Source organism: Rhinatrema bivittatum, chromosome 5, assembly GCF_901001135.1.
Source record: "Rhinatrema bivittatum chromosome 5, aRhiBiv1.1, whole genome shotgun sequence".
Lineage (NCBI taxonomy): Eukaryota > Metazoa > Chordata > Amphibia > Gymnophiona > Rhinatrematidae > Rhinatrema > Rhinatrema bivittatum.
In genome coordinates, this window is record NC_042619.1 from 242,430,996 (window position 1) to 242,456,318 (window position 25,323).

At 39.9% G+C, this 25,323-nt stretch overlaps 1 protein-coding gene across 10 annotated transcripts in view; it reads right to left on the reverse strand.

Annotated features, from left to right (window-relative positions):
• Nucleotides 1-25,323, reverse strand: part of TIAM1 (T cell lymphoma invasion and metastasis 1) — a 357,042-nt gene that overhangs the window by 282,413 nt on the left and 49,306 nt on the right. Inside the window, exon 1 of one of the 10 annotated variants that reach the window (XM_029603608.1) lies at nucleotides 9,689-9,808. The exons of the other annotated variants lie outside the window; for them this stretch is intronic. The gene's annotated coding sequence lies outside the window, so the exon portion shown is untranslated. Of the gene's footprint in view, nucleotides 1-9,688; nucleotides 9,809-25,323 lie in introns of those variants that run through there. 10 annotated transcript variants of the gene reach the window in all.

Here is a 25,323-nt window from a genome sequence, read left to right on the forward strand (position 1 = left end):
TCAGCAGAAGAACTGAAAAGGCTGGGGGAATGGAGAGGAAGGGAGGAGAGAGAGAGAGAGAGAGTACTGCGGCGTGGGAGAGAGAGTAGAGAAAGCGTACCACTTAGCAGGGGACAGTGTGTTCCAGCCAGGGTGCCTTCCACTCTAATCAGGTGTGCTACAGAAAAGTCACCACTGCCTGATGCAGGCCAGCATCTGGGCTCTGCTCTCAGAACCCTGCAGCAACAAGAGAGACAGCTGTGGTGACTCTTAAAAGTCTAGAAGCTCCTTTCTGAATATATGCATAATGATACATGTCTTCTTCCTAGCTGCAGCATGAGCCCTGGATTATGGTAATTAATGGGTAGCATGCAGGGTACAGTTAGCTGGGACCTACTTTGTGCAGCATACATATTGTACACAGCACCTCCGCATCTTGTCTGAGCCTTTCCAATCTCTGTCTTATCCACAGGCTGAATGACACGGGGACAGCGTGACTCACTTTCGAGTGTTGGGAGCAGCAACAATGAAGGAGCTCTGGCATGCAGCAGCCAAGGTAACTAATAGAGGGGGGCTGCCTGCACCACACGGACCTCTCCCTTTTTCTACACTTATATAAATAGAGGGAACTGGTCCATGTTGTCTTCTGACTTCAGCCTCTCTCTCCCTTTGTTTTAATATTTGGAAGAGACTGGCGAGGCTTTCAGTGCTTTCCTAGCTCTTTCTTTTGGCCATACGAGTCCTCTTCCTGTCTGGACTGCCTGGTCCATGGTGGTTAGTGCACTACATGCCATTTTCTGTGAATGTAGGTTGTGTCTCGAGCATAAAAAGGTTGGGCAACACTGCACTGTAGAAGAAGAGTGAAGTGCTGTAGGGGAAAAGAGTGAGATGACTGCAATGGGAGGGGGAGGAGAGTGAGAGCTGTATGAGGCGGAGTGAGGAGAGAGAGCAGGGATGGAAGGAGAGTGATAGAACTGCGCTAGGAAAACGTGGAGAGGAAGGAGAATAAGCAGGCTAAAACGGGTGCGGGCAATAAGGATACAGTACATGGAGAATGCATTTCTTTGCTGGTGAGTAAATTAGAGGAATTTTCAAACCCCTGGATTTGATGGAAAAAATTGTTTACAGAATGATAAAAAAATATTTGCTAGACACACTGGGAGGGAAGAAGCAATGAAAGGGGTCTTGAGAAAACTAGAAGAATGGTCAAGGGTTTGAAAAAAGATCTTCAGTGTTAAAAAAAAATATAAAATCATTAATTTGAGGTACAAAAATCCAACTATATATCATTCAGAAGGACAAAACTTGAAAAAAAAAAACTGTTAAAGAAGAAAGAACTCCAGGAGTAATAATCTCAGAAGACCTGAAGGTAGCCAGTCAATGTAATAAAGCAACAAGGAAAGCTAAGGGCATGCTTAGTTGCATATGTAGAGGTGGAATCAGCAGGAAAAAGGAAATACAGCCCTTGTATGGATCACTAATGAGACCGCACCCGCCCTTCAATACTATGTACATTTCTGAAGGTCATAACTTCACAAAGACAAGGAGAGGATGGAAGCAGTTAAAAGAAGGGCTACTAAAATAACAGAGGTCCTGAAATATAAACCTTACAAAAAAAGGATTAACACTCAAAATTTATTTGATGCAGAGAAAAAAGAAAAAAAGGCGATATGTCAAAAAAACATTCAAACAGAGCTGGCCCTGGGGCTCAATGGCAGTGCTGTGCACTGACACAAGGAAGATCCTCGATTCAATCCTTGGGTTGGGTCTTCTACTTCTCAGATTGGCCGGGTCTGGAGATTTTGCAGATGCAGTGCTCCCAGCCCCTGGGGAGGGGAGGGAGCCCTGATCAATGCTTACGAGTAACACCTAGTGGCCAGATTCAGGATGCATGATTGCAGGGTTCCAGAAGGAGCCCTGGTGCCTGGTCCTTGGCCCATGACTGTCACAGTAATGACCAGACTAGAAATGTTGGAGGATATGCAATAGGAAGAAAAACCTTGGGTTGTTGTGAATGAAGGCACTTGGCATCAGATCCCAGCCCTCATTCCAATTGAACTGCAAGCACAAAGGAGCAGAAGAAAATTGCTGGTTTCAAAAAAAAAAATAAAATTTTCAAATATTTTTAATGAGCTTCAATAAATTACAGGAAGGTGATAGTTTCCATTTAAAAGGAATTTCAAGGACAAAGAGTCATGATATGAAGTTGGAAGAAGGCAGATTCAAAGTAAGCATGAGAGAGCAAGTTTGCTTACCTGTAAACAGGGTTCAACATAGGCAGCTGTTACCTATGGGAGACATCATCTTGATGTCATGGTCATACGGACCCCAGTTCTCAGAGCTCAGTAAAAGTTTCTGAGCATGCATAGGAATTACTGCATGCACTACCTTGTCAGCTCCTCAGTCTCTTCCAGAGCTTAAGTTTGATAGTCAATTCTCCAAGGAAGCAGGCGAATATTAAGTATAGAAGATTTATCCTATTATCCATGAAGAACCATGTTTCCAGATAAGCAAACTTGTTTTCACCACTGACAGGTAGGCATAGACCAGTCACTATGCGTGGGGAGTCCCTAGCAGAAGACTGCATAGTGGAACCCCTACAGAAAACAGGCAAGCTGGATCTCGCTTGTAGAGCATGGACTATTGGGTAAAGAGGCCGCTCAAAACTGCTTATTCAAAGTTACTGTCTCCTCAGGAAATGTTGTTCAGAAAGTAGTGGGACATAAAGATGGGAATTGACAACCAAACAGCACCTTTGCATATGTTGTCAATGGAAGTGGCCCTGAGATGAGCCATAGAAGTTGTCATGGCTCTCACTTGATGAGCATTGACAGAGTTTATAATCTGTAAGCCAGGCCATGTATTACATTGTGTAATACAGTTTGCTAGCCAAATAGGCAGAGTTCCTTTGGTAACCCCGTCTCAATTTATTGGGCTCAAAGCCGCAAATAACGGAGAAGCTTGAAGGTGTGGTTGAGTCCTTCGAGTAATATGCTAGGGTTCTTTTGCAGTTCAAGTAATGAAGACCTCCATTTTTGTGTGCAGGTGGTTTTGGAAAGAAAGTAGGCAGTACAATTAATGTGAAATACAGATGCCACTTTTGAAGGAAATTAGAGCAAGTGCATAAAACCACTATGTTCTGAACAGTGAATATGAAACCAGAGTATGTAATTTGTGTCAAGGTGATGGCAAAAAGTAACAATACTTTTTATGTGAGAAATTTCAAATTCATCAGCTCAAGAGGTCCAAAGGGAGGTTTCAAGAGTTGAGCAAAGTCTATGGTAAAGTCCCAAGGAACTTGAAATGCCACGATCTTTTCATGAACTTTGATACAAACAATTGGAGGGAGATCAAAGCCCCTTCTACCTGCTGCTCATATGCAGCAATGGCACTGAGGTGAACTTTAACTTAATAGGTGCTAAAACCTCCAGATGAGAGGACGAATACTGAAGCAAGTCCCTCAGGCTACAGGAGAAGGGATCCAGCTGGCTAGTCCCAAACCAAGTTGAGAATCTCTTCCATCTCCACCTCCTTAAAAAGGAGCAAGGAGAAGACTATTTTATTTTCAACATACATGCCATCAGGGCCAGCAATGTCAGGTTAGGATAGAAGAGCCTGCTCTCTTGTTTGATGAGAGTTGGAGAACTCCCTAATGGAACAAGGACTGAATTGATAGACTGAGGAGATAAGGATACCACACTTAATGCAGCCAAGTCAATGTATGTGAATTTACCTTGCCTTGTCTTGAAGAGCCTTCTGGATAGCCTTAGCAGTTATAGGAATTGGTAGCTATGCAGAAAGTAGATTGGCACTCCAGTCTAGCACAAAAGCATCGGGAGCTGATCTGTAGCTGCTTAGATGTATAGAGCAGAACCTCTCGACCTGTAGTCCTTAAAAGTGAATAGGTCAATCAATAGAATTCCACAGTGACTGAATAAATCATCTGCTACCCTGTTATCCAGGAATTACTTGTGCAGTTACCGCACTCTGCTGAGGCATTCCACTAATGGGTTCTGGATTCCTGGAAGGTAGGCCACCTTGAGCTATTTATTATGATCTAGAGGCCTTCACCCCAGAGGACCTATGAGCTTGTTCCTCCCTGCTTGTTTATGCAGAACATGGCCACCTGGTTGTCCATCCAGATCAACATTCTCTTACTCAACAGTAGGTAAGAGAAAGCCTTTAGAGCATAACAGATGGCTTGCAGTTCCAGAACGTTGATCTACAGAAAATTCTCTGCTGGAAACCACAATCCTTGGATTCACATAACCTCGTTATGTGCCCCCCGCCCCCCCTCAACCCCTTGGTGGAGGTGCTGGTACACAGGGTCACTTGATGCAGTGAGACCCTCACCTTTAGAACCTCCAGGTTAATCCACTACTATAGGGAAACTCTCAGCTAGGGGAATTACAGAGATTTTGTGGAATAATAGTTGATAGAACTGATCCCACTGGCTTTAGAGGACCCAATGAAGGTTCTTTATATGCAGATAAGTCAGAGGAATTGCATGCATGCCTCCCAGAAGAATTAGAACAGACTTTGCTGTAGTATAGAATAGACCTTACAAGGCCCATCAGCAAAATGGCTCTTTCAACAGGAAGGAACACCTCCTGAAGTGAGTCCATCCAGGCTTCTATGAACTGAATTCTTTGAGCAGGGTCATGTTGGACTTTGAGAAGTTGACCAGGAAACCCAAAGACTGGATAAGTCAGATAGTTGTTTCAAAAGACACCAAAACTCTTGTCAGAGGTGGGCTTGTCACCAACCAATCATCCAGACATGGGAATACACAGTCTCCCCGTTGTGTAGCCCAAGCATTTTGTGAACATTCTCATAGCAAGGCCAAAAGGAAGCACTTTGTACTGATAATGCATGTCCTTCACCATAAACCTGAGGAACTTCTGATAGATGGGGTAAAATGAATGTTCGCAAAGGCATTTTTCATATACAGAGTGCACATCCAATCCCCTAGCTAAATGACAGGAAGAATTGTCTGAACAGAGTTCATCTTGAACTCCTCCCACACCAATAATTTGTTCATCCTCCATTAGGCCAGAATAGGCTTCAACGTCCCCGATTTCTTGTTGATTAGAAAATACTAGGAATAGAACCCCTGGCCACATTTTCAAAGAGACAACTTGATTACCTTCTTTTGAAGGTGCAACTCTACCTCCAGCACCAGCTAGGCAGATTGAAAGGGATTAGAATTGAAGTTTGAAATCCAGTGGGTTGGATGAGGATGAGAGAAACACAAGCAATAGCCATATGCTACAACTTTTAGGACACATTGGTCCTTGGTGATGCTGATCCATTTCTAAAAAAAGGACTGAACCCTTCATCCCACTGGAGGTGAACCTCAAGGACATAAAAAACTAGTTCTGAACTTAGGCTGCGAGGGTGCTGGGCCTGGCCTTTGGCTGACATCTAGGGGTCAACTGTTGTGGCTTAAGAGTGGGAGGAGCTCGATAACATTGACAAGAACAGAAAGGATGTCTTTAGAAGAATAGACACTCACAGAAGTACTGCTATCAGGCTGGGGCTGGCAGGTCCCCACTTCCACTGATAATGACTGTAGGGAGGACTGATGCTCCTTAATCAGAGATACCATTTCTTTATCTTTATTGCTGAACAAATTATCCCTTGTACAGAGAACATCCACCAAATGGCTATATACATCTACATGAAGGCCACTCACTCACAACCACATGAGCCTTCAAGTTCCTATGGAAGTAGCCAAAGTCCTGGTCACAAGGTCAAAAGCTTCATAGGCAGAGCAGATCAGATGCTTCTCACACTCCTTTGTGTCTTCCATTGCTGGTCGGATGATTCCATCAAAAGCTTCAGCTTTTGCATGCATTCATGCAAATACTGCACCATTTACCATTGATGAGCCGAGATCAGAGTACTATACATGGATCCTTGGAAGACCATATTTCCCACAAAGTATCCAACACCTTTGGATCCTTCCAGGAAGCATGTTAGAGTAATCATGATTGTGCATTGCATATTTCAACACCAATACTACTACCACAGAGTGGTGCAGTAACTAAACTACCCCAAACTCTGTACTGAGTTAGAGGAGGCTCATTCTCACTAAAGGGTTGCCAATGCCAGTGGTGCTGAGCGGAAATTCGGGGCCACAGTTGTAACTACAGAAGCAGTCAAGCTCAGAGGTGCTCCACCCTAAAGATGTGGACAAAAAAAAAATAAAACTCAGTGCAATGACTCCAAGGAGTCAAAAAATTTGAGTCTTACCCGTGTGGAGTGGAACAAGACAGACAAGCTAAGTAGCTTCTCTATTTATAAAGATGGTGTTAGGGAATTTGAATAGACTGATATTTGGTTTTTGGGACTTTTGATTTAAGTTGCACCTTTTTCACAAAACAATTTAAGGTACTTGAGGATGGTCAGGATATGAGGCTAGAGGAAGTTTCAGTTCTCTCAGCAGCCCGTTTGATGCTTCTTTATCTATGAATGAAACAGAATAAAGTATTGCAAACATGCCATCCTTTACTCCTTCAAGAGCAAAGGCAAAGAAAGATAATGGAAGCACAACCTAGTGACACAGTAGGCCATGGGATCAATGAATTGGAAACCAAAGACTGCAACTACCCCAGAAACCAATCAGATTGACAATACCTTCAAGCAATGTCATAAGACCTAGGCAGCCAGATGTATGGCAACAGCTTCACTAACTTGACAGCCAATTAGATTACTACAAAGCATGGTGGTCAGACATGGAGAGGAGGGTTGCTGGGTGTTTGATTAAGTTTGGAAACTTAGATACTCATCTACCCAGGATGGCATAGAATCAAGGAGGACGACAGCAACAACTGACTTGGATAAGTCAGTTGTTGACTGTTAATTGTTAATTGTTAATTGGATAACTGTTGACTGTTAATTGTTTTATGTATTCCTTATTTAATGTACACTGTTGACTGTTAATTGTTCTATGTACACCATATATATGGTAATTCTAATGCTGGTTATCTGTAAACCGAAGCGATATGTACTAGTACATGATCTTCGGTATATAAAAGTCCTTAAATAAATAAATAAATAAATAAGAAATGATATCTACAAGATGTCAAACTTCTAAAGCTGGCACCTGGGATATATCTTTAGCAGTGTGGACCAGAATAACTGGGCATATGGATGGGCCAATTGGCCTTTATCTGCCATCATTTACTTTTGAGGTCCACATTCAGTCACTGTGTGGCTTGGCTAATTATTCAGATAAACTTATCCAGATAACTTAGCCTATACATTTAACAGTACAGCCACACCACTGAATACATCCAGCTAAATTTAGGACAGGTGTAAGTGCTGATCAGAGTTAGCCAGATAACTTATCGGGCTAAGTCAGCTCCTCCCAGTTATGTCCCCGGAACACCCGTGACTTATCAGGCCAAATTTTAGCTGGATAAAAAGATATCCAGACAGAATTTAGCCACATAAAGTGCCCAAATATTAATTTAGTTGAATAAATTCTGAATTATCAGTGCTGACATTCTTCATACTGATTTCCATGGCCACTTAGTGGCCATATTTTCAGAAGAATAATATCGGCATGGAAATTGCTTTCAACTCTAATACTGATCAGTACTGACACTCTTGCTATCAACTTCCACAGCAGTTTATTGGCTATTTATTAGGGGGACAGTATTCCTATACTGTCGATCAATTTCACTTGTAATGATGGTGCATAGAGCATGGAACACTAGGTTGATCAGTAGTCCTTGATGTTTGGCTATTAAGAACGTGAAGGGAGCAGCAATCTATAGTGTCAGCTTGAGTTTGCTGTGCTGGTTAAACCAGTTGGAAAAAAAAAAAACACACAAAACAATTATAGCCATTTCAGTTCTCAAGCAGGAGTGACAAGGGTAAGCTTGCACCCTGGGCCTTTTATTATTACACCAGAGTGGCCATAAAAGAGTTAAACGGACTTGAAAAATAAACAAACACACAAACCATTCCTTAGAAATTCATTCACAAAAACAGTCATTTTTATCGTTATAACAAACACAAAGTAGTTAGGAAATTCAGCAATCAAGACTTAAGCACCTTTCTCCACTATCATGACTTCACTATTATGTACAGGTTAAAGAGGGTTACAGGACGTTCAGTACAAGTTAGAGAGCATGGCAATGAAGGACGGGGTTACCAGGAAGAAATTCACAGTAGGAGAAGTAGGTCAATGAAATTCTGAGGAGAAATAAGCAGAAGAGAGATGTGTTGGGGGGGGGGGGGGAACAGTCATAGGAGAGAAGTTTAACAGAGATGGAAGGAATAAGGGAAGCGAGGAGATGGAGGAGAGTCATAGGAAAGCAGAAGCACATGAGGGAACGGTACTAGGAAAGACAAAAGGCATGATCAGTGGAGTGAGGGGGGCTAGTAGCTGAGGGCAGAAGCTTTTAAACTGTTTATTTAAAAAAAACAAAAAGTTTGCAATCTGCCTTGAGGCCATTCTTAGAAAAAGGCAGAATATCAAAAGTCTATAAATAAATACATGTAAACAGGCACAATGGTTATTGGGAATTCTTGGACATTTTATACTTAAAATGGAACAGCACTTTTTTTTAAAACTTTACATAAGTTATCAACTGCGATGCCATTTATGATATAAGCGTTAACCATGCTGAATGTGCAAAGTTTTTGTGCATGGACTATTAATTTAAAAAAAAAAAAGACTACATGTTGCTCTGTATCAGAGAAACAGCAGAGCCTCAGAGATCCATTAGGTAAAAGTTTCCTGCCCCAAACAGCCTAAAGCCTAAAGGGTCAGAGAGAGAGAGAGACAAGAGTAGAAGAGTAATAGGAATGGGTTAGGGGAGGGAAGGGATAAGGAAGTAGTTACACCAATGCAGCAGATCAGGGTTAGATTTAGAGTCAAATGAGATTACCCTCTGAAGAACAGAGGAGAGAAGGGAAACCAGGAGCATGGTATACTATTTCATGGGGGAGTGGGTAGGGTATAGCAAGGGAAAAAAGGCATGCAGGCAGGCAAGACAAACAAAGGGGTCAGCAAGAAGAGAGGCCTGAGGGTGTACAATAGATAATGAGAAAACCTTTTCTCAGAACTACTTCAGGTAAAGAACACCACACAGGGCTCTAAATGTTCTGAAGTAACAGAAGGCAAGCACAAACAGCACCACGTTATTTTTGATCAAGAGAACGATGTTTAAAGTAGGAATATGCAGAGAATTATCATGCATTTCTTCACTTTCAATAGTCATCACTAGAGAGATTTTTCTCCTTTGCTGATTTTAGTTTGTTAGATTTTTACAAGCTTTTTTTTTTAAAGAAAGCCTTGGGCTGAATTAAAAATGTACAGATTGCAAGCAATAAAATTCATCTTACAGCATTAATTCTAAAAAGCTGTGATAAAAAACAGCCTTAATCAATGCTTTATAACAAGTCCGCTGTAAAAGATTAAATGCCAAAATAGCCCTATGAGAAGTCTAACATATGCTATCAGTACTTTCACTTTAAAACACAATCCAGACTGAACACGCATGCGGTCTAAAATGTGAAAATTAGAAAAATATAGACTAAAATTTCTTCTCAAGCGTACTGTGTAACAAAGCAAAGCTTCCAGTGTGCACAAACACATCAGTACTAATTACTTTCGCACATAGCAACTACATAAATTGTATACGGTACAAGAAAGATCAAAACGACCTATCAAGTTTGTTGCTATAAAACTTACCAGAGTTAATAGAATCATTTTACCCATGTCGTGATCCACATGCTTTAACATCCAGCGCAAGCGATGAAGAAATGCCCCGGTGTCACTGTGCTTCCGGCTGGCTGAGTGGGTGTAACTCCGTACATTTCATCAGACCAGCCATTTGGGTGTGTTGAGCTTTTTTTTTTTTTTTCCCCTTTCCCTCCTCTCATCTATTTAATTCTGCTTTTGGTATCCTCTTACACAAATGCGAACTCTGGCTGGTGTGAACCTCCTCCTCCTCACTCTCTGCTTCCTGCCCAGTGTGTCTAATTGCCTGTGGATACCTCTGCAGGGTGCCTCCAGTTCACAACTCTGAAACAGTGTGCAAGTAGCCAATCATGAGAACCTTCAGCCTAGGTTACATTGAGTTAATTGTAAAAAGCAATTAATAAACAGCTGATAGAGATACTATACATTTATCTTAACTCTTTTTTTCAAAAGATGCTATATTATTCTTGGGGGGGAAAAACAGAATATTCCAAGGTTGGGAAGATGTGCCAAGCATACCTGGAATGATTGCCTGTACTGCGTTAAAACTATGCTTTACTTCCTTCTGCAGAAATGACAATGCTCAGCTCGTGTGCTGTTTTGTCTGTTTCCTTCTGCAAAAAGAAGAGCCAAATCTCTAGCTTCCCAGATCTTCCTGATGATGCATCACCAAGCAATAATATTAAAGGCAACTCCAAGGAAACAACAGCTACAGACAAGGGTGTGCACTAAACCATTTTGCTGCATAATCTAGGTACCTTGTAGGGTTTGAGGCAAAATGCAGTGTGCCATTTGCACACAAAAGTGTGGCAAAATCTTAATGCACTGCTTCCAAAATAATACTGGTTTTAAAATCTTAAAGGCTAACTTTTAAAGCTTTTTTTTTTTTTTTTGTTCAAATGATTCAAATGAAATGTCAGGGGAACTAAAGCATGTCGTAATTTCAAGTTTGATTAAATTTCTCTTAGGAACTGGTCATTATTTTAGGAGAAATCAGAATCACTAGAATTAAAAAGTGACTTCTGACTGGCTAAGTGCACTTCCTGATCATGAATATTAATAAATTTATGACCATATAAGTTCCGAGATCAATATCCATTATAACCATAACTGCAAAGTCCTGCTGGTCAACTACCACCGAAATGGCCAAAACTCCATCAGAGTCCTTTCTGCAGCTTCTGACCCGAGGAAGGGAGGATAATGATCAAAAGCTAGTCACAAATGTATTAAAATTAGATCAATAAAAAGGCATCACCTACAACTGTCTGCTGACCCTTATTTCTGCAATAATTTTTAAAAGGATAATTACCTGCAGTAATTGTTTAGCCTTTGGATTGGGCCACTTTTATGAGTCACTTGACCTGACAAGTGCTAAACTCGCAGCAGCTACTTCCAAGCTCTCGAACTTTCAGAATGTTCTCACGCCACAAGGCGGCTTTGCCACCACCAAAAGCTCCCTCAGTTTGTTTTTTAATAAGGGCTTGAAAAGGGCAATGGCCAACTCCACAAAAGGATAGGAGAGATAGTTGTGTGACTATTCAGATGTTATCTTCAAAGAACTTAGTATTCACCCTTTCTACAAAGTAATCATCCTGAATAAAAAGTGCAGAATCCGGCACTTGGGGTGCAGAAATCAATAGGAAAGGTATGAGATAAATGGTAAGGAACTAAGGTGCACTGACCAGGAGAGAGACCTCAAGGTAGCAAAACAGTGTGATAAAGTGGTGGCCAGAGAAAGGAGAATGTTTGGGTGCACAGAGAGAGGCATCATCAGTACAAAGGAAAAAAAAAATGATGATAATGCCATGTCATATTTAAGAACCTAAGAAGTTGCCATACTGGGTCCATGAAGCCCAGCATCCCTTTTCCAACAGTGGCCAATCCAGGATACAAGTACCTAGCAACTATACAATCATTAAATAGATCTCATGTTACTAATGCCGGTAATAAGCAGTGGCTATTCCTTAAGTCAATTTGACTAATAGCAGTTTAAGGACTTCTTCTCCAGGAACTTGACCAAACGTTTTTTAACCCAGCTAAGCTAACTGCCTTAACCATATCCTCTGGCAAACAAATTCTAGAGCTTAACTGTGCATTGAGTGAAAGAATTTTCTCTGATTTGATTTAAATGTGCTACTTGTTAACTTCCATTATCCTTCCATTATCTAAAAGAGTAAACAACCAATTCACATTTACCCATTCTAGTCCTCTCATGATTTTGTAAACCTCCATCATAGCCTCCCTCAGCCGTCTCTTCTCCAAGCTAGACAGCCTAACCTCTTTAACCTTTCTTCATAGGGGAGCTGTTCTATTCACTTTATCATTTTGATTGCCCTTCTCTGTACCATCTCCAGTCATCTTTTTGAGATGTGGCAACCAGAATCGAAACACAGTACTCAAGGTGCGGTCTCACCATGGAAAGATATAGAGGCATTATGACATTCTCTGTTTTATTCATCATTCCCTTCCTAATAATTCCTAACATCCTGTTTGTTTGTTGGTTTTTTTTTTACTATCACAGCACACTGAGCAGACTATTTCAATGCATTGCCACTATGACACCTAGATCTTTTTCTTGGGTGGTAACTCCTAACATGAAACCTAACATCATGTAACTCCAGCATGGGTTATTTTTCCCTGTATACATCACCTTGCACTTGCCCACATTAAATTTCATCTGCCATTTGGACACAAAATCTTCCAGTCTTGCAAAGTCTTTCTGCAATTAAAACATTATCCACTTTTGATTTAAATACTCTGATAATTGCGTCACCTCACTTATTCCCGTTTCCAGATCATTTATAAATATATGTGAAAAGCATTGGTCCAAGTACAGATCTTGAGCACTGTTACTTCTCTCCAATGAGAAAACTGACTATTTTAATGCTGCTCTCTGATTCCTTCTTCTTAACCAGTTTACAATTCACAAAAGTACTTTGCCTCCTATCCCATGACTTTTAATTTTCTTAAAAGGCCTCTCATTTGTCAAACACCCTTCTGAAAATCCAAAAATACCACATCTATCGGTTCACCTTTGTCCACATTATTACAAAATACTGTTGAGATTTGGTGAGGCAAGACTTTCCCTTGATAAATCCATGCTGGCTGTGTCCAATTAAACTATCAAAAAGGGGATTTGTGAGTAAAATTGGACTCCGAAAAAAATATAAGTGAAAGCGGCTCTCATTTAATTCTTTTGAAATGAGATATGGTGTTTGGATGTGATCTGATTTAAAGATCTTCACGAGTTGGGACTGTGTTTTAAAGAAAAAAGTAAAAAACTACAAAAAATGGATATACATAAATGAGATAAAATTAAATAAAAGTGGACCAGAAAGGATACACAACTTATCTGTTGGTTTAAAAGTTGTTCCCATGAAGTTCCTACAAAAATAGCTGATTTAATGACAAAAAAATATACTGAGGACCAGTGTGCTGTGGTTTTTTTGGTCTTGTTATAGTTACCTCAGATTTCTGAGTTTATTGGGGCTTGTTTTGAGTTTCCAATTAAACTATGCCTATCTATATGTTCTGTGATTTGTTTTCAGAATGGTTTCCACAGTTTTTCCTGGCACTGAAGTCAGGGTCACCAGTCTATAATTTATTGGAAAACCCCTGCAGCCCTTTTTAAATATTGGGATTACATTGGCCACTTTACAGTCTTCAGGTACAATGAATGATTTTAATATATTGTTGATGAAGTCTCACCTAGAGTATTGTGTTTGGTTTTGGGGCCATCTCGGAACAAAGATATAGAGAAGCTAGACACAGTCCAGAAAAAGGCAACCAAAACAGTGCAGGGTTTGTACCACAAGCCTTACTGAGATGAAACTTAAGGACATCAATAACTATACTCTAGGACAGTGGCAAGAAAGGGGCGAGATAAAACAGACATTTAAATATGTGAAAGTTATTAATGCAAAAGAAGCAAAACTTTTTCAATGGAAGGATAATTGTAACACTAGGGGTCATGATAGGAAGCTCCAAGTGGGTAGACTCAGGAACGTTGTCAAGAATTTTTTTTTTTCATAGACAAGATGGTGGATGCCTGGAATGCCCTCCCAGAAGAGGTAATGGAAACAATAGTAACAAAATTAAAATAAAAACATAAAAAAGGGATAAACTGATGTTAGGATCTCTGGTGGCAAGAGAATAATAATGAAGCACTATGGGAACCTGCATGGAGCAGCAGCTACAGTTCAAAACCCCAGTGAAAGGCCTGCATTGCGCTTCTTGGAAAACATGGGGATAACCTGCACAGATCAGCCCTACAACCCTAGAAGACCCACAGGGGAGTGTGTATTGAGTTCCATGCAGAAATGTATACATGTATCTATCCAAAGTGGATAAATTGCTACTGGACAGACTAGACAGGCCATGTTAGCATTTATCTGCCATCATTTACCTTGTTACTATGAGTAACAGTGATAGATGGGAATGTGTCTGAGCAACCAAACACAAATCTCAGCGATAACAAAGGATATAATAAGTTTAGACAAGCTCCTAGAGGAAACGTTCATAAAACATTAGCCTGGTGAACCTGAAAAATCCACTGCTATCCCTGGGACCGAGTAACAGGAAATAGATTTTTTGGGATCTGCCATGTACTTGTGACCCAGACTGGCCACCATCAGAGACAGGATGCTGGGCTCGATGGACCCTTGGTCTGATCCAGCATGGCATTTATGTTCCAGAATACATATCTAGGAAAATCAAGACAGATTATTATGTGTGTGCTTTATTTTTTGTAAGGAAGAAAAAGATGACCCTGGGGTAGAAGATGGACAATATCAGAAGAATATCCTCTTGAAGCATCATAAAACCAAAGTCCAACCGAAAGGATATATCTAGACAAGAGTGCTTAGTGGAGATATGCTTTTGTTACGCCCGGTCGCAGAGAGCTGTGACCTCTCATACTCACCTCTTTTTCTGCTGCATCTTCATTCCTTGGACGAATGGCGGCCTCTGCCAGCCACCGCCAACCAGCCTGGTGTCCCCGGGACGGCGTGAGTGCTGCCGACCATCATCTTGGACCAGGGATCACTTAGGCGTACATGCATGGGCCGCTCTTGTACACGTCATGGCGGGAACTTCGGGGGCATCCCCCCTGAATGATGTCATCCACCTCCGGTACTTAAACTACTCAGCCCTTCACTGCTACAAGTTAGCAAAGAATTCCTTCCTGCTGAATTCCACTCACTGGACTTCCGTTCCAGTTCTTCATTGGCGTGAGACTCTCTGGGTACCCGCTCCTCGGGGGCCCTATCCATCTCTGGTTATCCGCTCCTCAGAGGACCCTTTGCCTTAAACTACCATCAGTTCCTCTTCCTGGAACTCCCTCTGGAACTGCCTTCTGTGAGTAACTACTTCTTCGGACTTCTGCTATCTAAAGCCTCGTTTGGGGATTCGCTGTGGTGTACCCTGTGCCTCGGGCCACTACCACTTCTCCCCTGAAGGAACTACTTCGGTATATCCGGCCTATTGGCTTTTACTGCACTTCGGATAAGCCTTCTCTTTTCATCTTTGAGACTCATCTCCGGCATATCCCGCTTGTGGGCCACTACCGGATCTACACATCCGACTGTCCTCCATTACTGCAAGACTTTCTGGCATACCCCGCTCCGCGGGCCACTACCGGATCGTCACCTGTGACATCACCATCATTAGGGATACCCCCTGCTCTGAACTTTACTTTCTGCTATCAATAAAAGACTCTATTCCACAGCTGTGTCTGACGTTGCTGAGGCCACGGTTGCCAGTGGTGAGGCTCACAGGGCTCCTCCCTGTGGGCGGAGACACCTCTCTCCGCAGCCCAGGGGTTCACACTAGAACAAACATAACAGCTTTACAAAGCTCCTAATGGTTTTTGATCCAAGTTTAGCCACAAACATGGTTATCACTGTTGCTTCGAGTATCAAGCAAAATAAGACCCAATAAAAGTCACAACAAAAGAAAAACGAAAGGTGATACCCAATCAATAACTACAGTTCTGATAAAAGCCTCATAAAATTATAATGGGGAAAAGGTGTTAATCGCTACCCCTAAATCCTAATCATTGGTCCCTTGGAATCCCAATACTTTTTGGGAAAATATGTATCTATGCATTTAAAAAGACAAACCACTATAGTCCAGACAGATTCAAGCCAAAAAATGTTTTTCAAAATATGTGTTCTTCAAAATTTTCCAAAGGGATCCAAGAGAATTAGGACCTTGGGAAAAAAAAAAAAAAAAGCCCTGCCCACCAGATATGGTCTGTGTTTCAATGAATATCTGCAACAGAGGTGCAGAGAAAATGTAAAATAGCTCTCTCAATGTTCACATACAAACTTCCAGTGACAAAGATGAATTTGTGAGTACATATTTGCTACGCCGATAATTAGAATTGGGAGTGGCGGTTATCACCCTTATAAAATTACCATAAGATTTATGATCAATTATCCTTTTTTTTTTTTTCCCCTTTCTTCATCATTTTTGTGCTCTAGGTTCAAGTCTGCCAGGATATAACAAAGACGAAATCTGCTAGCCAACTGGAAATTTCATGTTTACACAAAAGGAGGCCAGGTTTATTGGGATAAAAAAAGATAAAGGCTGGATAAAGTTTGCCAAATAGAAGACAATAACTCTTAAGATTCAAGATCGTAATAGGTAGCTTCTCCCTAGCAGTAATTATGCAAAGAATACTAGAAGAATGACTGGTTAAGGTGGAATTCGATCATCACTTTAGGCAGAAATGGATGTAGAGTGGAACAGCTTGTCATCATAAAAATTTGGCAAGTAGTGGATCTGTTAGTAAGAGACTGAGGCTCATCAACTTTGTAGGTTGAAGAGACCACTAACAAAAATATAAGCTTTTATGTCAAATACTTTGGCTCACAAGAATCAAATGGCTTCTTCAGTTGAATGAGAACTACACTTCACTTGCAAAAATTGGTCTTTCCCTAACTGGCAAGTCTTGTAGAATGTGAACCTGGACACTCAGGGGTGGTGCTAGTGCAAATGGCACCCTATGCAAAAATTGTTGATGGTGCCCTCCCCCCACCGAAAAAACCCCCCAAACAACTGATCCCTGATGCTCAGGGGCAAAAGGTAAGGAGGTCAGACTGGGAGGAGATGGGAGAAGGGCAAACACTTCCCTTCAGACTGACATGGATTAAGCAGTAGCGAGCACACTTTCTCTCTTCCCCTGACCTTAGCACTCTCTCCCCATTTCCTCCCACTACCAGCACCACTCCCGTGCTGGCCTTAGAAATATAGCAATACACATTCTCTAGATGTAGATATGCTGCATCTACAGAATAAAAAGACATTTTTAAATTTTCTATCAATCACATATGCCTGGATCACACATCACTAACAGAACTGAACCAAAGGATCTCCAACAAAATTTCACATTTTATCTAAATAATCAAGAAGTAGAGCACACATACCTTGGCCTGACATTGATTGTATCTGGCAGTTTGGCTATAAGACATTACAAGAAAAACAAAGCCCTGGCCAGTTCTAGCCACCTAGCAAAACTATTTTTAAAATCATTTAACACTGCAACAATTTTAGAAAACGGATTTAAGATCTTATTCAAATAATATTTAATGCCTCATATATTATACAAAATATATCCACAGTGTTAGATAACTGTTGGAGACAAATACAGAATAAAGAGACCATAAAGAATAAATAGAAATATGCAGACAAAAGCTGAATTAGAAATCTTAATAAGCCAGACACTGTATAAAGTGCAAAATTACCATTCCTCATAAAACATCAAACACGAAAGAAATATAACTCATGAATCATAATAGTAAAACCATACTAATTAAAAGATTATTTCAGTACATCTGATAAACATCAGATAAATTAAAAAATGTTATATAGTTCCCAAAATACAAATACAATTTTTCAAAACAGCTGAAATATCAAACATTAAATAATTAAAACTAATAAGGATTAAAAAGTCTCCTGCTCTCTAAACCTGGGATCTTTTGATTTCCAGTCATCCTGAGATTGTCGAGTTCTGGGGGAGGTGGGACTGCACAAATTTTATCTTCTCTCTCACTCACAAACACACACACACACGTTCATTCTCTTGCACACTCCCTCTATCATACATACATGCCCATGCTCTCACATACACTGGATCTCTTTCCCTCATATACGCACACACCCACATAGGCTCTCTCATATACATGCAAGCACTCACACACACACACACACATCAATAATAGTAAAACTATACTAATAAGAAAAAAAATATTTCAAAACAGCTGATGAGCAGGACACCTTAATTAAACAAAAAAAGTGTTTGCAAAGTTCTGAAAAAAAAACAAAACAAAATATTTCAAAACAGACCCATCAAATAAAACCCAACAGTTAAATCTAATAATTTTAAAAAATTTCACACTGACCTGGGATATTTTAATTTCCAGTCACCCTAAGATTGTCATGGATTGGGGGAGGGGACTGCAAAAAAACTTTATCCTCCTCTCTCTCTCACACAACATGCACATACACAGGTTCTCGATCCCTCAGCATGCACTCCCACACAACCCACATACATGCATACAGGCTCTCTCACACATCCACACATGCATACAGACTCTGTCACACATATACAAATATGCATATACAGGCTCCTAGCACACCATACACACATGCCCACAGCTCTTGCGCACACCCACACTACACACACATGGACATGAGGCTCTCTCACACATCCACACAAGCTCTCTGGCAGGCATGCAGGGCACACATACTCTCAGGGCCTCCTCCTCCTTCATGCCACAGTGGAATTTGCTCCACCCAGCTCCCTCTTTCTTTGAGTCGCAGCAGGATGGGCTCTGCTGGGCTTTCTCTTTCTTTAGGCCGCAGTGGGATGGGATCCATTACAACCCTCTCTTTCTTCAGGCCATGGAGGTATGGGCTCCACTGCGGCCCAGCCAGGCATCTTCCTTTTTTGGGCCAGGGCAGGATGGACTCTGCTACGGCCCCGTGTGCATTTTAATAATCATATTTTTCTGGCAAAGTGAGTTGGCTGCAAGGCACTTGTTAGAAGGCCAAAACACTGCACTAGCAGTGCGAGTCCATAGCATCCCTTAACGCACAGGTCGCATACCCCAAATGCTGGCTTATGTGGACACTCATTGCTCAATCTGACAAAAAAAAAAAATCAGTTTTTTGAATGGGTTTCAGTGTAGGAAACCCAATTCTCTGCTCCTGCTAGAAAGAACTTTAAGATTATTTCTTGTGAAAGGAGGACATCTTCTGTAACAGATCTTAGAGAAAAAGGAAGATCTTAGAGATCTTCGAGAAAAGATCTTCGAGAAAAAGGAAGATGCCTGGCTGGGCCGCAGTGGAGCCCATACCTCCATACTCCGGCAGGGCACTGTCAGTGGTAATGTTGTTCAGATATTCACTAGAGAAAGAAGTAGCTCCGGAGGTCTGAAGAAGTGTAGATGTAGTCCCTCGCCATAAAAAAGCATGAGCAAAGAGAAAAATAACTACAGGACCATTAGCCTGACCATGAAAGAAGTGGTAAGTGATGCAAAGTGATGAGTTTGAATATGGTACTTTTATTGCCTACATACATTACTGGAGCTTTTTACAGCGCAATGGTATAACAATTTACCTTTAAGTACCTTAAGTAAAAATATTTATTTCTTTCAATCTAAAATCTTTAGCTTCCATGTAATTTTCTCTTTTAGACTATTAATATCACATCTGGGTGATCCTTCTGGTCTAATTGGCCTAAAAGAGTTTGGGGATTTTTGTAGAGGAAATATAATGGATAAGAGTCATGGTAACTGTATATCTACAAAAATGCAGTATCGGGGTGAGCTCAAGGAGCATTTTTAAATAAACTGAAAATTCTCAAGTATTTTCAGGCAAGGCTAATTTACAGATTTTTCTCTTCAGAACATACCTAAAATGGCTTTTTTCGGTTCAGATGTGCCATTTATTTTATATGAATGCACATCCCTAACAAACACACACACACAAACTTTTTTTTCTTCTGAGTACAGTTTTCTGGGCGATAATATGGACATTAGAAATAAGAAATCAACGATGAATTGTATATTTGGGCTGCAACTAAAAAAAAAAATGTAATCGTTTGGGAGGACACACTGTTACAATTTGAGCGTAAATAATTTAAAGTGTGTGTGTGTGTGTCTGGTTCCACACAATCTCATGTTTTGGGATGTGAAGAAATCAACTTTGGTTATTATATAAAAACGGTTTGCACATTTTGTCCTTCAGGATTAATTTTTCAGTTACTATGTGTATGTTGTTGCTTAGCAACTTAGTAACCTAGCAACAATCGTCTAGAGATTGAGCGTCACCAACTCTGGGACTAGAACACCATGGACTTTAGAATTATTATTAGTATTAGAATTTTGGGAAGCTAACTTGTAGGCTTGTTATTCTTTATTCCTATGTGTTGTTTAGTAGTGATTTATTTAACAAAAAAACCCATATTCCGCATATTCTTGCAATGTTCAAACACGAATTACAATAAACACTCATAAAAATTCATGGTGATCATGGTTGTTTAATCTATTTGATTAACTGAAGGCATCATTGTCTCCTGTAGATTGTAATTGCTATGAAATACTACACATAGCAAGGTAGAGAACATCTTACACTGTATGGGCCTGCAATAGTGTTATCAGCTAAAGCCTTTAGGACATTATTCCTTCCCTCTTTTTACTGTGCTCTATTTTCTCTTCAGACTGGTACAAGTAGGTGGATGGTTTGCAAATTAGAAACCTGCTAAAAGTCATCGTTAGAACAAGAGACAGTTAATATGGGATATATTAGCCATTATGAATATCCATCTTGTCACTATTCTAGAGTTCTAAGAAAGTCAATTAAACCGAAGTCGTCTTTCATTCAAGTCTTTGTTGTAATAATAATTGTTTTTGGCTGCAAGTAATTTAATTGGACTGACAACCCAGATACATCAGGGGTAACCATAGTTTTTTATGTTAGCATTATTTTAAACTTAATTTCTTGATTTAAGGATGACTTGAAACCTGCAAGGTATAATAGTGGATTTAAACTTCCTAAAATGATTTTTGATCTAGGGTCTTATAACATATCATTTGACCTCTCTCTACAAATATACAGGAACTTTAGTGCACAGGGGATCAGTAGAGCACTTAAGAAAAAAAAATTAATTATACACTTGATGCTTTGATAAAAGTTTTCTTGAATATAAAATATTGGCATTTAACAAAGCTTCCTTAATTTCTAATATTGACTGTTATACCAGGCCTACTTTAATATAAATATTTCTGTACACAAACTACAGACTTGAGTCTTCTCGTGGACCATCAGCTCCTAGAATGCAGCATCTACAAGTCACTAGTGAAATCATCTGGAGTTTTGTGATCATTTCCGAGGACTACATTACATGGAGGGATAACACAGAAAATCAGCAAGCAGGCTACCCAAATGGCACAGTGCCTGCCCTAGTAGATGAGAATTATTGTGGAGGTCAGGAAGAAAAGTGAGGGATAGCACAGACATTGAAAGAGCTCAAGGGGATAAAAAATACACGAATGCAAACATTTTTCAATGGAAAGGAAATGCTAGGACAAGGTGTCATGACAGGCACCCAGGAAGTAGATTTAGTAATAAGGATGCATATCTTCACAGAAAGGGCAGGATACTTCAACAGCTTTCATAGTTCAGGTGGTAAGGGAAGAAGCAGCATAAAAAATTTCAATGGTACAAAACAAGCACAGGGAAAATGGAGATCCTAAAAAGAGTCAGGTGGTCTTTATCTGCATTTAGATTCTCTAGTTCCAAATTGCATTGTCAAAACATACACCACTACCAAGAATGTCAACCTACAGCAGCAGATCAATACTTGCCAGACATGCTATTCCAAACAATTTGGAAGCTATAAAGTTGTGACCCTTGCTAAACTACACTCTGTAGAAGTGTGTGGCACAAATAGCTTTTCTGGATCTGTCTTTACCTGAACATTTTACTGCCATGAGTAACAAGGCTCCGGACTCAGTTGTGGATCTTGAAATTTTTAGTAAGTAGTGTACTGACTCTCTGAATACTGAAAGCTGGTCATCCCTTATCTAAAATATATATTTTTTTTGTCAGTGCTACTATTTTAAAAAATAAAAATAGACCAGCTGCCTAGAGCCAAGTTTAGTCTTCACAGCAGCTACAAAGTCATTTCCAACCGGTGAGCCAAGCTGGCAGTGAATGTGAGGGAGGCTGTGATAATGGCTGCTGTATACGTCAGCATTAGGATTTCAGTATAAAAGGAAGTCACTTAGACAGCCAGCTGGGGCCAGACAAGAAAAGGAAGGAAGCACAATTAAAAAGGGGAGAAGGCGGCAAATAGAAGTTCATTAGATAGCTGCCAAGTCTCATAATTTTCCCATGTGCGGCAGCTTCTAGGAGATGAGAGGAAGATGCTACTCTTAAGAGTATCACAAAAGGGAGTCGGGGGTGTATTTTGTTTTCTACTCCAGAACATAGAGGTGGAAGATCACAACTTAATATAATACAAAGAGTAACACAATAGGTTGGGATAAATGAAGAGAGCTCAGAAATCAAATTGTGCAAATCTCTAATATGATCAAAGAAAAAGCAAAAACAAAAAAAAAAAAAACCAAACACTTTGGCATAGCAAATTTTGTCTCCAATGGATTCCAAAAATGGCACCTCAGTGTATTAGTATTTACATTCTAAAGAACTATTTCTCCTGCAGGAAGTCAACAACATCCTTTAAAACAAATCCACTGCTATTAGCCAGAACTTCTTCAGGAAGTATCTCTCAGATCTTTAGCACCTTCAATATAAACACAACATCTTTAATACTTGCCAGATACTTATGGCCTGGATTGGCCACTGTTGGAAACAGGATGCTGGGCTTGATGGACCCTTGGTCTGAGTCAGTATGGCATGTTCTTAACATTTTTCTCAAACCTCAGAAGTTGTTTCTTTTTTGTCTAGTTATACTAGGTGTTAACAAAAAAAATATTATTGTTCTAAGGAAACTAGGGGTTTACTTAGTATTTTAGTATTTTAGGACAGTTCTTCAATCTTTGATATTTGCCAAAATAGACTACTGCAGCGCGCTCCTCACAGGACTACCCAGCTCAACCATCAAGCCACTTCAGATGATACAAAATGCTGCGGCCAGAATCCTGACCAGCACCAACCGGAGAGATCATATTACACCCATCCTCCGAAACCTACACTGGTTACCAGTCAACCACAGAGTCCTACATAAATCTTTAACATTAATACACAAATCCATCCACAATCTCCTTTATCTCGACCTTGAAATTCCGTTAAAACTCCATACATCTAACAGACCAATGAGAGAAATATCCAAAGGAACGCTACAAGCCCCGCCAACCAAAGCCACGCGACTCATCGCATCTAGGGACCGAGCATTTTCAACAGCAGGCCCAGCTATCTGGAACAACCTCCCTGCAGAACTCAGGCTGGAACCTTGCCTGCTAACGTTTAAGAAAAAACTCAAAACGTGGCTGTTCCGCCAAGCCTTCCCAGAACCCTGGGACCCACATTAGACGGTATCTACTCACGAACAATGGAACCTCCCCTCCTCTGATTACCTGGACGGCATGGATACAGACTCTTAAAATGTGGATTAACTCTAGTCTGGACTAACCCTAGTCTGGAATTTGTTATGTCTCCCTTTAACTTAACTTAATCTTTTTCTTCCAGCTACCTAAGCTTCCAAGTTCATGGTCCTCGTTTAATGTAACTTTGTTTTTCCTTTACCTTAGTTATTTACCCCTGTTCGATGTAAACCGACCTGATATGGTATTTAACCATGAAGGTCGGTATAGAAAAATGTTAAATAAATAAATACATATTTTTCATTCATTGATTCTGATTTAGTCTTATTGTTCCTACTTTGTAGCCTTATATCCAAACAGCCATTTCATATATACAGGACTCCTCATGTGTTTAAGGACATTGTCAAATTTATTTAAATTTTCCTGAAAATTCTTTGTTCGTTACATTAGATGTGGAATCACTGTATATGAATATCCCGCAATTAGCAGCATTGTACATATTTAAGTCGATTCTAGATCAATCTATACCACAATGGACTACATCTTTTATTTATGATTTGGCAGAGTTAGCGTTGTGTGAAAATTATTTTATGTTTGGCTCTGAATTCTACCCATCAAATACATAGTGTAGCCATGGAGTCACTAGTAGCCCCAGACATGGCCAATTTGTATGTCACTAGATTCGAATAACAATTTACATATCCATCCTCTCTCTTTGCAAATATTTTCTGGGGAAGATGCATTTATGACATTCTTTTTATATGGACAAGAACAGAACAACAATTGAAGGAGTATCACCAGTGGCTTAACTTGCAAGAAGGGAACCTGAAATTTAGGTTAAAATATCATTATGATACCATCTCTTTTCTTGATATCAATATATAAGAAGTTAGGGACAGCTATCTCTACTACATTTTTCGTAAACATATAGGGGCGGATTTTAAAAAGCATTTACATGCGTAAATCTGGGTTTTACACATGTAAATGCACTTTACTCGAGTAAGTGGGCTTTTGAAAATTGCTACAATATATGCCATTGAATCGTCCATAGGATTTATTCGCATAAGTTCACTTTACGTGAGTAAATGGCTTTTGAAAATTGCTACAATAGTAGTTACATTTATGCGCGTAACTCCTTTGAAAATGACCCCATAGAGTACAATAACCTTGTTTTCAAAGTTTTCACCCCCATGAATTTAAGCTCCAACAACTCCAACGACATTACTCTTATTCATCGGAGTATAAATTCCAAACACAGAATCTGATTCATAGGTTCTCACAGAAGTTATCCCAAACAGATAATCAAATAAGCCTATCTGTGAGCAAAGTATGCAGATCATGACCAACTTCTTCACTACAAATCAAAGCCTTGATCTAATGAGTTGATTTTTGTTTTAAATTACTCTGAGTTGGTGAAATCTTGGAAAGCTCCAAGGTTTCGTTTTCATCTATAGGAATGGCATCAATCCCTCCACTGGGGAGTATCTTGACTCCATTGTTAGCTAACGCATCTTCTTCTTCATCATTACCCGAGGCCCAACCTGGTAATCATAAAACAGTAACTGTGGATACGCTCTGGCGTGCCATGAGTGCATTACAAAATAATATTTTGAAATTGGATAATAGTATAAAGGAAATGCAAAATATATTGGTAAATTTAAACCCTATGGTGTCTAATTATGGAGTAGCAATAAATAAAGTACAAGAGAATATTTCGTCTATAGAAAAAGTGCAAGCAACAATTATTAAAGGTGAAACAGTTTTAAGTAAAAAAGTTGAAATATTGGAAAATCAAGTTAGGTATTCTAATTTAAGAATAGTGAACTTCCCTAAGTGTAAAATGACATCACCTAAGGAACAGCTAAAAAACTATTGTTCGGAAATTTTATTATGGCAGCCTGAAACAGTTCCATCAATAATTAATCTATATTTTGTGAATCAAAAGAAAATAAATGATGTGGACCAAATAGAAGGGTCTCTGAACCTAACAGATTTAATTGAGACATCATATACTGCCCAAGTAGAGTCAAGAGGAACACTATTGGTAAAATTTGA